The sequence below is a fragment of the Lepisma saccharinum genome, chromosome 6, assembly GCF_977018435.1.
Source record: "Lepisma saccharinum chromosome 6, izLepSacc3.1, whole genome shotgun sequence".
Classification (NCBI taxonomy): domain Eukaryota; kingdom Metazoa; phylum Arthropoda; class Insecta; order Zygentoma; family Lepismatidae; genus Lepisma; species Lepisma saccharinum.
The window spans coordinates 66,247,119-66,254,740 of NC_139234.1; the positions used below are offsets into that span (position 1 = coordinate 66,247,119).

At 36.1% G+C, this 7,622-nt stretch overlaps 1 long non-coding RNA gene across 1 annotated transcript; it reads left to right on the forward strand.

Annotated features, from left to right (window-relative positions):
• The first annotated feature begins 927 nt into the window (after window positions 1–927).
• LOC145989439 (uncharacterized) lies at window positions 928–7,214 on the forward strand. Its single transcript, XR_014441846.1, has 4 exons — window positions 928–1,006; window positions 2,980–3,129; window positions 4,473–4,544; window positions 7,051–7,214. It is a non-coding gene; the product is annotated as an uncharacterized LOC145989439 (long non-coding RNA).
• Window positions 7,215–7,622: the final 408 nt, after the last annotated feature.

The following is a 7,622-nucleotide window of genomic DNA, read 5'->3' on the forward strand; positions in this document are numbered from 1 at the left end:
AGTGTCCCTTCATGAATTTAATCATATCATCAATTCATCCTCATCTTCGCGATTAGCCAAAAGTGACACAAAAGCGAAATAAAATAAACCAGCTCAATCAATTTGTGGAGGAGAGAAATTCTGTCCTTTATTTTCTTAGGACTTTGGTATCCACAGAGCGCTTTCAAATTGCCACAAACCAGTGGCGGATCCAGAAGTTACAGCTGGGAGGGGCGAATTTCATTCGAATGCCTCACCTCACCGAACCTCAATTCTAACATACACTACACTGCTATATATAAACAACATATTATACTGTAAACAGGAACGAAGCTGATTTTGTGTTCTAGAAGATAGAGAATTCCTTTGCAAAAATAGAGGTCGAGGACTGGAATAGGTGGTTATTATTGTATCATAATGCCTCTTGACCTCCTATTGCCACAATGTAATCTGAATGAGCAGATATGAGAAATATAGTGAATATTCACAGAACACGAAAGCCTATTCCCTCAAGGGGTCTCAGTTCGATTTCATTTTGAAGCATATTGCACAGTGATTCAATACAAATTTAAACTGTAGTGTCAGTTTCGATTAGCTTATCTTGATCATAAGGTTGACTTATTTTATAAATATTATCGAGCCTTTTAAATTTGGGGATAAAAGTCGGAACATTTGAGTCTCAAAAATATCAGGTATAATATCATATCCAAGAACTGGCAGTTGGGAATGGAGATCGCTCCCATCGCCCTCCCAGTGGATCCGCCTGCCACAAAAGTTGTCTAAACCACCCCCTCCCCCAAAGATCGTTGCTTTGTTTAAAGGACATTCACTTTTAGCATCTTTTGTTGCAAGTCACGCGTCGTATACGGCGCGCTTTTCGTGTGGACCAATCGAAGGACGTCTGGGATAAGCAGGCCCAGAATAGCCTTGCCGTTGACATTGTGTGAGGTCGTCTGTGCCGTGGGCCAGAATAGTTTGTCTGCTGAGTGGGTATTTGAAAGTGAAGATAAGAAAGCAGGATTCGAAGGTAAGTAAGTTCAATAACGTTTTCAATATTTTTACACTGTAAGTTTTCTTTATATATGCTCAGATTGTCCTATCCTAAATGCTTAGACCAAAATGTGTTTCACATTTCGAAATAATGACAGTACACGGTGAGAGGGCACTGTTTAGCATGCAGTGTGAGCCCTTTCAATAGTTCTCGTCCGAAGATTGGCATTCGTCATGGTTTGATTTGATTTGATTGATTCGTTTTATTTTACTTCGCGGTTTGTGCCTCTTGGCTAATTTTGAGAATATGGGGATGAGTGATGAAATTGATGAATGGACATTTACAAACAACCATGCCCAAGCGGGATTCGAACCCGGGACACCTGGCGTCGCAGCTCGACGTGCTAAGACATTTAAATAACTAGCGAAGTCACAAATATTACTCTTTATTACTTTGCTCCTCAGGTCGCCTAACTTGAAGATTTTAACAAATGTGAAAATTTTGGGGGTCCTTGTCCCCGCCAATTTACGCCTATGGTTACGGAGACTGAGAAATCATGGTTTAAGTTCGTTTCCGTCCTTCCCACTCCCATTTTTGGAGAGAAATAACTGGAAAACTATAACGATAAAAAATAAAATTTCAAGTGCACAAACGAAATTCTATCCAAGAAGTTGCTTGATTTTTTCTTCCTCCATGATGGGGAGCTTTTAGTTGTTTAGTTTAGTTATTTCAATGGTACAAACGTAATGATTTTGTCCTTCATTTTAAAGTTGGGGGCGAGGGAACTTCAAATATTAATTTAATTTACTCTCAAATCGTTACGGTACAATCGAAAAAATGCGCTGGGATAAAACTGTACGGGCTACCTGAAGTCCCCCCCCCCCCAAGTTCAATTTGTGAATACTCGAACTCTGTAATGTTGCAAACGAAAGTAAATGCGATACAATCCGGTACAAACGAAAGATAATCTTACTTTAAACAGAATATGTGGATGTTTGGGGGAACAACGTCACAAAGGTTGACCCTACTACAATTATCACTGCTACTAGGATTCTCTATCATCTTTATTTCTTTCTCCGTTTTCATATGTTTCAATTTTTCTCTGCTCTCTTGGTTCCTCTGTTTCCATTTCCGTTATTCTTCTTTACCTTTTGTCTCTTTCTTTCTACGCTTCCTTCTCTCTTTCCCATTTCCTTCTATTTATGTTCTCTGTCATTCGCTGTCAATGTATCTTCGGTCTCTTTCACCCTCTCTCTTTGTGTTCTTCTGTTCTTGTGTGATTCTCGCTGCGCTGTAAGCAATCCCAATTTTTAACTGTTGGCTATTTGTGTTAGGAGGAGATGGGCCAAAAATATTTCGTTGTGGGCTAGAGCCCCCTTTGGTGTCGACTATTCTGACTGCGACTGGCACCTTCGTTTGGTGTGTGATGTTCCTAAAGTTGTAAAGTAACTTGTTGCGCATAATTCATAATCTTTCGTTATTGGCTGTCGGAACGTACCCCAGAGGGATTTGTAATTGATTTTTAAGTAAAGAGGCCAAAATAATGCAGTGGGATACTGTGGGACGTAAAGTTAATTTGCATGGGAAATATTATTTACAAAACAGGCTTCTGTAAGAGTTTATAAGATTTGTAAGCTGCTGCTTAAACTCCATTCATTCGTTGTAGTCGATTGCATCTAATTCACAATTTTTTAAAGGAAAAAAGACACATTGTAAACAAGGGCGTGAAAGTTAAATATACCTTGACATTAATTTTCGGGAGCAATGATCGCCTTCCCACATTCAGACGCTGATATTCGTGAGGTTTTCTGTAGTGTGCGTCCATAGTATCTTCTAATTTTCGGTCCCTGGGGGATTCTAAACATTAACAATTTAAGTTAAGAAAACTTACAATTTCAAGCAGCAGCTAGAATTTCTTTTAGAGTGTTGTCTTAGATTTCTTTTACACATAAATATGGTTGTGCAACATAAAATTTTAAGTATTATTTTAATTTTCAACTCCTTTTCAGGAATGTGCCATGCATAGAGAGGAGTGAATACGGATAATACCCACAAACACACTCGCCTTAGTTCCAATCTACACTGAACATTTCGCCACTCATCACCGATAGCAGTTTTTCAAGGATCCTGCATGGGTTGGGTTTACACAGATATGCAATGTAAGTAGAGTAGTTCAAATCTAATTTTGTTCTCTTTTCAAGGGAATTTATTATTCATTATTTTCATAAGTTTTAAGCTGTAGGAACTTGAAATGACAGAGGTCTCTTAGGAAGTAAGCTTATATGTTGAGGTGGGAGGACCAGTGGCGACCACTATATGTACCCAGGTGTAGCGCACGCTAGAGGTGGTCAGCTAGTATTGAACATTTAGTCATCATAGTGAGTGTGAAAAGAAAATTAAAGTGTCAAAAGTACATGCATACATAAATACATGTATCAAGGAGTCCGAGGTTCCATACTCGGTAGTGGTTCAGATTTCACTTTGAACTTTAGGTGAAGCCCCGATTAGCCTTTCTGTGCATAAAGTGGACTTAAAAACAAATTCAAACAACAAATCTGGAAATAGGAAAGGGTGGGTGGGTGTCTCATAGCTTCGGTTATTTCTGTTTCAAAGGGAGTGTTCGCCACTGGGAAGGACAGTACTAATAGTTATACACAGTGTAGGCTGGAGTGTAAAACTTTGTTGTGACTGTCTTAAGAAGTATTTGGAAATTGATATGGCATACTAATTACACAATGTGTACAGCGAGATGTTAAAATATTACCAGGCAAGTTGTTCATAATTTTCAATATTTTTTGACGTCCCACGTGTATTTAAGGAATTGAACTGCATTGAACTTCTCCGGGAAATATTTATGCATCTCACTCTTTACATACCTTTCCTAATATCTTTGTTACACAATTAATTTCATGGAGGATTAGTGAAAAAAAAAATGGTTGACTAGACCACACAGCAAATATACTTCTGTGTCAGCATCTTTAAGTTCTGAGAATCGATTGCTGCTTGTGTACAATTTAGTGTTCTTGTGGATGTGGGATGAAGTAAGTGATTCATACATTTTATTTGTTTTCTCTTTTCAACTTGCAAAGTGAGGGTCTGTGATGCTACATTTATTGGCTATCAGTTACCCTGTAAAAGCCTACATACAAATTTTGTCTTTCGAAATTAAATTCATTTTGAGATGTTATGTAGAAGAAAACACACAGATAAAGAAATTAATTCTTATTTGAAAAGTATCTAAACTTTCATCATTCTGGGTTTCTTTCATTCAATCTTCCACTGTATATATAGACATTCCTTAGGAGAATTTATATTACTGGGGGGATCCAAATGATACTAACTTTGCATGATAATTAACTTTTATATGTTAAATCCACTTGAACGCTTCAAATAGTCTTCCATCTATTAAGAAATATAGTTGTACAATAAACTGTTGTATTGAAGAAGTTAAATTTTTGCTACTTTTAAGATTAATCTAATTTAAATTTATTCCTTATTTCAGACATTGAATGCTGTTTAACTAAAATAACCACATCTGATGTTTGAAGATGATCCTGATTTTGTAAATGGAAATGTAAGTAAATAAATCAATTAACCTGTGTGTAATCTGAAAATGTCAGAATCACATAAATAGAACTAGGAACGTAAAATATAATGCTGCGTGTGCGAACCATACATACACACCTTTCATTTTGTAATTAAGAATCTTTGGATATGCATTTCCAAAATGCACCTTAGCATAAATATACAAATTATAATCTTTATGTATTTCTTTCGTAGCCTACTAAACTTTCAATAGAACTTTATTTCTGCTACTTGAAAACAGAATCATATCCATGCTTTTATTTTTGGAGAGTTGAACTTTCATGTAGCTATATCTTGTTTCTATAGAAAATATTTAAAATTGTCAAGGGTATGTGTCTCTTGTCTGCTGGGTGAAAGGATGGAATGAGGCATCCACTCACTTCTCCTTCTGGCACTGTGCCTGTTACATGCTAGTATAATGTACAGAATAAATAAAATCTTTTTGCCTTTTCGCTACATGATGTTTACACATACACTTTGACAGGACAGAACTACAGGGTGCGAAATCATTGAAAACTGGTGGGGGAAGAAAGTTCTTAATTTACATTCCCCCTCCGCCACATGTGTGTATTATTAAAAGTAAATTAATTTGTTACTTTTATACATATCAGATATTGTAAAGCAGCCAACTAATTCCTTTAGTAACTTGGTTAAAGATGTTATAAATTATGAAATAGTTGAAGTGCTTTTATTATGTGTAAGTTTTTGTTTTGTTTGTGCTTTATGTTAATATAAATCAATTAGATTTCATAGTTATAATTTTCTTGCATTCTTGTTTTACTTTAATTGTGCGTATTGGTGTAGATTTGTTAATGATTTCTTGAGAGAGAAAGCATTCAATACTCACAACTACACTAATTTGTGTGTGTTTTCGATATTATTCTTAGTACAGTATATTTGAAATTAAAAGTAATTGCTTATCTTTCGTTTGTTATAACAAAAAATCTTCCCCCCGGAAATTTTTGGTGGGGGGATTTTTAAGGCCAAGATTGTTGGTGGTGGGAAATCCCCCTGTCCCCCCAGGATTTCGCACCCTGCAGAACTAACAGAAACAAAAGAAAGCTAAAGCTAAACACTCAAAAATTAGTAAAAAAAATATTTTTCACACCAACATTGAATGGTACTGTTTGAGCTCTTAGGCGACACCAGAAAGGTGTTTGTGTGTGTGTATAGGGGGCAATCCATTGACTTAACTTAATAGTAGAACAAATATTAACAATAAGAATCATGGTTATGATAATAATTTTACAGTAATAACTATTATAACAAAAAAATAAAATTATATTATTATTATTACTATTATTAAATCCTTTGGGAGAACTACTAGATGAATGAATATCAAGTACAACTTTTCCTTATTACTATAATTTTTTTTTTTTTTTTACATTTTACACAGTTAGTGTACTGAAATGCACAGTTATTCTGTTTTATCTTTAAGTTTTAACTTTTCAATAAAAGCTTTCTAAACATTATTTATGTTATAACAACTTCTGCTTTTTGTGACTTGAAATGGCCGATGGCAATTCCAGGGGGTGGGGGGGTCAACGGATATGTTCCACCTCCATCTCCCGACACCGATGTTTCAGCACAAAATATTATCCTAAAGTAATTTCTTACTTTTGAAGATAGTGTGCAATTTCCAGTTATATGCTGTGGCGTGCCCAGTAGTCAGCCCTCATTTCGCTATTTTTTCCTGCCTGTTTATAGCCCCATCATCACCCTCCTTGTATAGGCCCTTGCTTATGAAATAAAAGCATGCATGTTTATATTACCTTTGCATAATAGGGTGACATACTCTTAGTCCCTCCACCTGTTCATTCAATCAGTGGCGCACGCAAGGGGGGTTACTGGGTTTAACCCCCCCCCCCCCGAGCTTTAAATATTATGGGAAATGCTGTGTAAAATAAATTGCCAATTTAGTGCTACTGCATTCAATGTAGAAACTGATCAGCTTGAGGGCCTCCCCGATGGTGCAGTGGTAGGTCGTTGCCTTGTAATCAAGGGGTCCTGGGTTCGATACCATGTGGAGGCACATAGTGGTTCGGATCCCACTTTGAACCGCAGGTCCAGTCTCGATTAGCCATATTGTGCATAAAGTGGACTTAAAACACCAAGTCAATCTATCAATTGAGCAGCTTGACTGATTGATTTTGTTTATTTTTCTTCGCATTTCTGCCACTTTTGGGCTAATTGCGAACATGAGGATGAGTGATGATATGATGGAATGGATGAATGGACACTCACAAAGAACACCTGTGCTCAGGCTGGGATTCGAACTCGACACCCCAGGCGTTTTAGCATGCTTTCGTAACCACTCATCCACGAAGGCTGGCTACTCAAGCTTGAATCACTTTGTATGCACACATCACTAGTATACTTTTCAGGGAAGTATTAAGACTCATAAATGTTATAAGTACATTCTAAACTATCACACTCTGACCTAAATGCATTCTTGGTTATATTCTTATTTACTCTTACATTTTTTCTCCTTTCAGATCATGGACGCCTTTCCATACAGACATTTTAAAGGAATACAGCATGCAAATTTTTAGCAATGAAGTAAAATTCCTCTTTTTTTGGATAAAATTGTGAGAACTATGTTGAATTATTGCAAGATGAAATGTACGAATATTGTAAATAAAGTTGAATTTTTTGCTAACTGGTAACTTTATTTCTTCAACCTAATCTTTGGGGCGAAAAAAATTAAGCTCTGTATTTGAAATAGAGTGGTTAAAAATTATGTATATGAACATTTATAACTTCTACTAAATTTGCTCTGCCTTCTTAAGAATGTACATTTTCGTTTCTAATTAATTTATTAAAGTACTGAAATAGGTTCTAAAAGCACCAAAAATCACTCACATTGTAATGATTGTGGCACTGAACTGAGTGTGCAGAACCAACAGCAAAGGAAAGGTAAGGTTGAATTATTGCTTAATGTGTATGCATTTAGTGGCAAGGTAGTATTTTTCAGAGATTATCCCCTTACCATGTATGTATATACTTGCATCCAACGTATACATAAAATTTATCTACGGATATACAAGTATACAGTATTTTGTTGTGT